The following is an 8,972-nucleotide window of genomic DNA, read 5'->3' on the forward strand; positions in this document are numbered from 1 at the left end:
ATTAAAATTTAAAAACTCTTATCTACTTTCTACGGGCACAATTAATACATTTAAATTATTATCGGCGGTCAACCAAAATTGATTTTACTCCACGCAAGGTTATTTAATGCAGGCTCGAATGCATCTTGGAATGATGGACGGTGGAGAACATAAAACCCCATCGGACGGCTGACAAAGATTTCGGGAGCCCACTTCATGCTGAACGTTAGGCTCCGATAAAGCTGTATGGAAAAAAATATGCTGAGGACGCGTGGCTGAAGACAATTGCATCGGAGTCGATTGTTTGGAAACAACTTATTGATCAAAGGCGGTCCGATATGCTCAGGTGGTTTTGCTGAAGCGGTTTTGGCTGTTCAAATTACATCTTCAACACTCCCCTTTAATTTCAACTGTTGGGCATTCAGTCATACCCAAACACTTCCTCAAAAATTCAAAGCTTTTCTAATCAATTGGCTTTGTCAAAATGTCTGCTACATGTTCTTGAGTCCTGCAATGTTCTAAAACAATTTCTCCATTGTTCACCAATTCTCTGATGTAGTGAAACCTTGTATCAATGTGTTTTATTCTCTTATGAAACACTGAATTCTTTGATAATGCAATAGCCGAGCTATTGTCAAAAAAAATCACCGTTCCTTTTGTTTGCTCTTGGCCTAAGCTCCTTAACATTCTTCTCATCCAAATTGCTTGACATGCTGCTGCTGTAGCTGCCACATATTCAACCTCTATTGTAGACAATGCTACAATGGACTGCTTCTTAGAAGCCCATGAAATGGCTCCTGAACCCATGTGAAAGACATAACCGGAAGTGCTTTTCCGATCATCTACACTTCTAGCCCAATCACTATCAGTGTATCCAATTAAATCTGAACATTCTGAGACAATATATAAAATGCCAAACATTTTAGTACCTTTGACATGCCTCATAATTCTTTTTGTTGCCTGCCAATGTGCCTCCTTTGGCCTCTCCATGAATCTGGAAATTAAACTAACAGCAAACATTATATCAGGGCTAGTTGCTGTTAAATACATAAGGCTGCCAACAATGCTCTTGTACAAACTAGGATCAAAATCCTTGCTATTGTCCTCTTTGCTAAGTTTTAATCCCATTACTGTGGGAGTGATTGCTGCCTTGCACTCTTGCATGTTAAATCTGCCCAACGCTTCATTTACATATCTTGCTTGTGAGATAAAAAATCAATTTTCATTTTGATCTACTTCTATTCCTAAGAAGTATCTCAGCAGACCCATGTCAGTCATTTCAAATTCTTCCTTCATGATTGATTTGAAATTCTCAATGAGATGATCATCATTACCTGTGAAAATAACATCATCAACATATAAGACAACAATTAGTAATTTACCATTCTTTTCTTTGATGTAGACTGTGGGTTCTCCCTCACATTTGTCAAATCCATTCTCCAGTAGATAGGAATCTATCCTACTGTACCATGCTCTTGGCACTTGCTTCAGTCCATAAAGAGCTTTCTTCAATTTGCACACTTTGTGCTCTTCACCTTTCTTCTCATAGCCTAGAGGTTGTTCAATGTAAACCTCTTCCATTAACACTCCGTTCAGGAATGTTGACTTCACGTCCATTTGGTAAACTTTCCACTTGTTTTGTGCTGCTATGGACAACACTGCTCTCACGGTTTCCATTCTTGCAACCGGTGCGAAAGTCTCCTCATAGTCTCTCCCATACTGCTGCTTGTATCCTTTGACACCCAGCCTTGCCTTGTGCCTTTCTATCTTGCCTTCAGCATTGCTTTTGGTCTTGTAAACCCATTTGACTCCAATGACTTCTTTACCTTTTGGTAGCTCAACCAAATCCCATGTTTTGTTTCTTTCTATGGTGTTGATCTCCTCATCCATAGCTTCTATCCATTTTTTGTCCTTAATTGCTTCTTTGAAATGAATAGGATCATCAACATGACAATATAAAGCGAACAAGGAATTCATTCCTTCATCATAAATGTCACTTAAATTTCTAAACTTTTTACCTCTTTCATTTGGTGTGCAAGTGCTTGAAGATGCACTTGAATTTCCTCCTTGTGGTGTGCTTGGAGAAGCACTTTCATTTATCCTCAAGGGTGTTCCTTGTTGTCCTTGTGTTGGCGCTGTTGTTTTGGGATGTATTTCAACCATCTCCTCATCATCTTCATCATGAGACAAATAGTTTTTAAAATTCACTGTTTTCTCTATGCTTCCATCCCAAGCTTCCTCCTTAATGAACTGCACATCTCTGCTGACAAAAAAATTCTTGGTAGATGGGATATACAACCTGTAAGCTTTGGATTCCTCACTATATCCAATGAAAATACATTTCTCCCCTTTGTTGTCCAACTTCCTCCTTAGCTGATCTGGAATGTGTGCATAGGCCACACATCCAAAAACTTTCAAGTGGGTGACACCTTGCTTTCTCCCACTCCATGCTTCTTCCTGCACTTTGTTCATCACTGCTTTTGTAGGACACCTGTTCAAAATGTAAACTGCACAATTTACAGCTTCAGCCCAATAATCATTTGGCAAATGCTTTGCCTTCAACATGCTCCTCAACATATCCATAATTGTCCTGTTCTTCCTTTCAGCAACTCCATTTTGCTGTGGGGTGTACCTAGTTGTAAACTGTTTGTGAATTCCATTTTCTCTACAAAAACGTAGGAATTCCTTGGAGATATACTCACCTCCTCTGTCAGTTCTCAGAACTTTTATATGCAGCCCGCTTTGGTTTTCCACAAGTGCTTTGAAATTTCGGAATTTTTCAAACACTTCACTTTTGTTTTTAATGAAATATACCCAAGTGTTTCTTGTAAAATCATCAATGAATGTTAGAAAATATTGGTTGCGTGCTAATGATGGAGTTTGCATTGGTCCACATAAGTCTGAGTGGACAATTTCTAAGGGTGCCTTTGCCCTTATGCTTTTCCCTGATGGAAAACTTTCTCTGTGTTGCTTCCCCAAGATACAACCTTCACAAAGGTTGTCCGGTTTCTCTATCAATGGTAATCCTCTTACCATTCCTTTTCTACTCAGCAAGTTAAGACCTCCAAAGTTGAGATGTCCAAATCTCAATTGCCACAACCAATTTTCATCCTTTGGCACACTTTGGAAAGCCTCTTGGGTAACTGTTGCAATTACATCTTTGTTTTTCAAATCTTCCCTTATTCTAAGAGGGAAAATCATGTTCCTCGTCATCTTCACTTCAACAATGCATCATTTGCTGGGTGCTCTATCCATGATGGTGCATACATCATTTTCAAAGAAAACATTGTAACCCTTTTGAACAAGCTATCCAATACTCAAGAGGTTACATCTCATTCCAGGAACATAGTAGACATCTGCTATGGTTTTCTTCTCACCTTTCTTTGTAAATATTTTTACCTCTCCTTTTCCCATAACAGAAATTTTGCTGTTAGTTCCTATTGTGACTTGTGATTTTACATTCTGATCTAGAGCAAAAAAGAGGGCTATGTTTCCTGTCATATGGTTGCTGCAACCTGAGTCTAAAAACCATATATCTTCACTGTTTGTTTCAGCCATGTTACAAGCTAACAATACATTATCTTGGCTGATATTTTCTCTAGTAATGTTTGCACTAGATTTATTAGTCATATCATGCTGCTTCATTTTACATGCACTGGCATAATGCCCATATTTTTTACAGAATAACATTGGACATTGGATTTTTCATACCTTTGTCCTTAAGCATGATGTTGTCCTCTTTGTTGGTTGTTGCCTTGGCTTTGATTCTGATTTGGATTGCTGCCTCTTCCTTGAGAATTTGCTGAGCTGTTCCTTCCACCTCTGTTTTGACTTCTGCCTCTTCCTCTCTTGTTTCCTCTACCTTGACCTCTTCCTCTTCCAAAAGACATCTGGGTCTTGAAGGCTTGCTCTAGAGATGAGTTTTCATTTCTACTCAACCTCTGCTCATGTGTTATCAGTGATGCATGTAGCTCATCAACTGAAAAGTTTGAGAGATCTTTTGTCTCTTCTATGGTGGTGACAATCACATCAAACTTTGAGGGTAGGACCCTCAATAGTTTCTCCACAATCCTCCTTTCTTCAAGGGTTTCTCCATGAGTCCTCATCTGTGTGACCAGACCAATCACATGTGTGAAGAATGAGTCAATGTTGTCTGACTCCTTCATGCTCAGATTCTCAAAATCTCTCCTCAGCAACTGTAGTTTTGCTGTCTTCACTTTCTCCATGCCTTGATAGGCTGTCTTGAGGGTTTGCCATGCTTCATTGGATGTCTTAGCTGCTGATATCCTTGGAAACACACTCTCATGCACTAATTGATATAAAAATACAAGGGCTTTGGAGTCCTTCTTTCTATTGCTCTTCAGCAGATCTCTCTCTGCCTGTGTCAAACTGTTAAACTCTTCTTCATCTCCTGGTTCTTCAAACCCATATTCAACAAGTTCCCATAGATCTTGTGAGGCAAACAGGGCTCTCATGGTTATTGCCCAATAGTCATAGTTTTTCCCATTAAACTGTGGGAGTTGGGTGTTAAACATACCCATACTATTGCTTGTGCTGGCCATTCCTTGCATTCTTAGCTATGGTTTAAATTTTTGACTGTGTATTTAAAACACTGATTGTTTCTTCAACAGCTACACAAAAAAAACTTTGAGGAATACCTGGATTCTTTTCTTAACTGAGTCTTCACTCTGCTGGAGAAGCTGTTGCAGCAAAAGAACTTCTTCCTTCAGCTTCTTTATCACTTTCAAAGAGCCTAAACTTGCTCTGATACCACTGTTGGGGATTTTTCTGGTAAAATCCCAAAAACAAATAAAAACTGAACATACACAGAGACAATGCTCTGTTCCTCTGCCACAGGATCTTTTGAACAGGGAAGCTTAAAAAAAATTTCTAAGAACAGAGTATTACACACACACAAAAAGTTTTTTATTCATTAAAATATAATGCCTGATACAAACTTCATCCTCTTTCACTCAGAGGGATTCACCAAAAATACATTTCAACCAACAAAAAAAAATGTCTCCTCCTGAGATTTTACACTGCTGGTGTGTAAAAATCCCTTTTACATTTACTGGTGTAAAAATCTTTTACACATACTGCTGTAAAAACATTTTACATATGCTGCTCCAAATAAAAAAAATTATGTGCTCCAAAACTTGGACTGTTTCTACGCTGCTGCGTTTCACCTTGCATTACAGAATGGTCAACACATAAAAAAAAACATTACCAATACATATGCGTTCCCCTTGTTTTCTCTATTCGCATTGCTGTGCGTTCATTCTCCATACGAAATTATGAATCTACGTTGCCCCTGTTTTTTTTACACACTACGTGTGCGTTCTTTTCATTGTAATTCACATGTGAAAAAAAAATGGTCAACGCACAAAAACAAATAACATAAGAAAAATACATTTTGTGCCCATACTTCCGGTATATAAAAAAACATTAAAATTTAAAAACCCTTATCTACTTTCTACGGGCACAATTAATACATTTAAATTATTATCGGCGGTCAACCAAAATTGATTTTACTCCACGCAAGGTTATTTATTGCAGGCTCGAATGCATCTTGGAATGATGGACGACAGAGAACATAAAACCCCATCGAAGGGCTGCCAAAATTTCGGGAGCCCACTTCATGCTGAACATTAGGCTCCGATAAAGCTGTACGGAAAAAAATATGCTAAGGACGCGTGGCTGAAGACAATTGCATCGGAGTCGATTGTCCAGAAACAACTCACTGACCAAAGGCGGTCCGATATGCTCAGGTGATTTTGCTGAAGCGGTTTTGGCTGTTGAAATTACATCTTCAACAGGAAAAATGTTAAAACCACATCCTTGCTCTCCCTTATCCATGACGTGTAGAACACTTTCATCCAGTAAGGTTTAGTTTTCATTAGGTTTTAGGATTTAATTTTATAGGAAAAATTGATTATAGAAGTATTTTTGGGTAATTAAAAGATTCTCAAAAATTAATTTTATTGGAAAAATTGATTATAGAAGTATTTTTGGGTAATTAAAAGATTCTCAAAAATATCAGAGTTCTAAAACTTTCCACAATCTTATTGATACCGTCCTTTAATGAATAGATCTTTTTCCCATCCAATAACAAATCTCAACATTCAACCAAATTAAATAAAAATCCAATAAAAAAATTCCTTCCATCCATCGCATAAATAAACAAATACACATCTACACGCACCCTACTTACATAATTAGAAAAAACCAGCCTTACCGCTAGTAATATTCTACATTCAAATTTATTAAATTCAAATCTATTATATTACACCTTTCGATTAAAATAGAATGAAAAAATATTATAATCATTAAATAAAATTTAAGAAAACGGTTATAATAAATAATGACAACCAAACATCCCAAATTTTATAAAAATAATACCTAAGATCAGTACACGTTATTGAAATCTAACACTAACTTAGATCATCAAACTGTTCTGGGAGCTTATTACACGCAGACAACATATAATTCCACTTTTGCCAAAAACTTTTAATGATCAGCTTTGCTCAAGTTTTCTGACCTTTGCTATATTTTTACATCTATTTCTCAAATATTTATCCTTGACCCAAAATCTAATAAATATTTTCCTGATATTTTTCTTACCAGTAACACTGAACCAACTCTTTGTCACAAACTCAACAACCCAACCCAACCCCACCCCACCGCCCAGCTCAGTGTTATTTATTGTGGTGTATCTGGTTACAAGAATTTGCTTGTGTTCATTACTTTACTTAATCAATTACATTTTACCTAATTAGCTACATGGTCTTTACCAAAGAATTAGACACAATTAATAAAATAAACATTTTAAATCCCAACCAATTACATACAATAATTCTTCTTCCCTCTGAAACAACCGAATTGTATTGTGAAGCATTAATGAGAACAAAGAAAACGTTTTTGCATTGATGCTGACCTCAAAGAATCCATGAAACATATTTTACATAACATCAACAACCCAACCCAACCCAACCCCACCGCCCAGCTCAGTGTTATTTATTGTGGTGTATCTGGTTACAAGAATTTGCTTGTGTTCATTACTTTACTTAATCAATTACATTTTACCTAATTAGCTACATGGTCTTTACCAAAGAATTAGACACAATTAATAAAATAAACATTTTAAATCCCAACCAATTACATACAATAATTCTTCTTCCCTCTGAAACAACCGAATTGTATTGTGAAGCATTAATGAGAACAAAGAAAACGTTTTTGCATTGATGCTGACCTCAAAGAATCCATGAAACATATTTTACATAACATCAACAACACGATGGTAAATTCCTTGTTATTAGTCCCTGCCATCTGGCATCCGGCAGGGACTATAGTAATCGTTCTGTGCCGACTTAGCATTAGTTCAGTGCTTTCGTTGTCTGTTATACTATGCTTATACTAAAGTTTGGAATTCCGCTGTGAGGTGTTCTCTGCACATAACCAAAGTCGGATTCGCCGCTTAACCTTTCTCATCTTATTTGGCCTCTTCCCGAGGCGGAAGAGGCCCGACCATAGCTTAAATTGGTTTTATGCCTGCTGCATTTTGGCTAACTGTCAACGGGTTTGTTTTAATGTTAACATTAGTTTGAAATGTTAAATGTTTGAGATTGGCAGGTAGTTACAAGTAACATATCGTAAGTTCATTAGAAATCGCAGGTAATTACAAGTGTGTTTGCATGTGTTACAGGTGGATGATGCAACGCAGCTGTGCTTTGCTTTGTTAGGGTAACAATTGCCCTTTTCCTTGCTTCACTCCGGTCATTCGTGCCTCTGCCGCAAGGAGGTCTCGGCTCATCCACTAGTTGCAGCCCTCTACGGTGACTCTTTCTCCATCTTTGGCCAGAGGAAGATTTGTCCTATATTAAATTTATGCCAGATTGTTTTCAGGAGGCTCCTTCAGGCACTATGCAAGGTAATGCAGGTCGACATTTTATTTAGTTTTTGGTGAGACCTTACGTTTCCCAAATTCATTAACTAGCAACTTTGAATGTCTTGGTTGCAAACAGGGTTGTTGCGGCTCTCATGTCGTTCTTGGTGCTGCCCACTATGACGCTAAGTGCCTCCTCTGAGGTATTGGTTTCTAATGTCATATGTTCCATACTGATTCTATAAAATCTAATCTCTGATCGGGTTCTTGTTTTGAGCAAGGCTTACATCGAGGTAATGATTCTCCGTGAAGCTCTGCCGTATTATTCACTGAATTGATCTGGGCCCGATACTGAACCCTGCCCACATCCATCCCGTTGTTGTGATGCCCACATCCTGTCGCTGTTCACATCATCCGGTTGTTGTGATGCCCACATCCTGTTGCTGTTCACATTGTGCTAAACAAACCTTACTAGTCTTTGTCAAACATTTTTTTGTGTTTTTCAGATATTATCAGTAATTAGTTTTGCAATTTAATGCATTATCACTAGCTTACAGGCATGACATTTCTTACCTGCGAATGCGTGCTCAGTAGTCGGTTTTCATTGGAATTTTGTGGAACGATGAATGCTCTGAAGTCTGGTACACGCGTTTTCTGCTATACTGTTACCCTGCTTCATACGTTTCTCTGACCGCTTCAGAAAAATCTATATCAGAAGTGATCAGTAGTCGGTTTTCATTGGAATTTTGTGGAACGATGAAACCTGTCCGGTCAATCAGTGAAGCTCTGCCGTATCATTCATTGAATTGATCTGGGCCCGATACTGAACCCTGCCCACATCCATCCGGTTGTTGTGATGCCCACATCCTATCGCTGTTCACATCATCCGGTTGTTGTGATGCCCACATCCTGTTGCTGTTCACATTGTGCTAAACAAACCTTACTAGTCTTTGTCAAACATTTTTTTGTGTTTTTCAGATATTATCAGTAATTAGTTTTGCAATTTAATGCATTATCACTAGCTTACAGGCATGAAATTTCTTACCTGCGAATGCATTACTGCAATGCCTGTACCTGCTTTCCAAATTTCCTTTTCTTTTGGGCAGGAATA

The sequence above is a fragment of the Pinus tabuliformis genome, chromosome 1_1, assembly GCF_031772625.1.
Source record: "Pinus tabuliformis cultivar Carrire ecotype Pingquan chromosome 1_1, CPIR1, whole genome shotgun sequence".
Lineage (NCBI taxonomy): Eukaryota > Viridiplantae > Streptophyta > Pinopsida > Pinales > Pinaceae > Pinus > Pinus tabuliformis.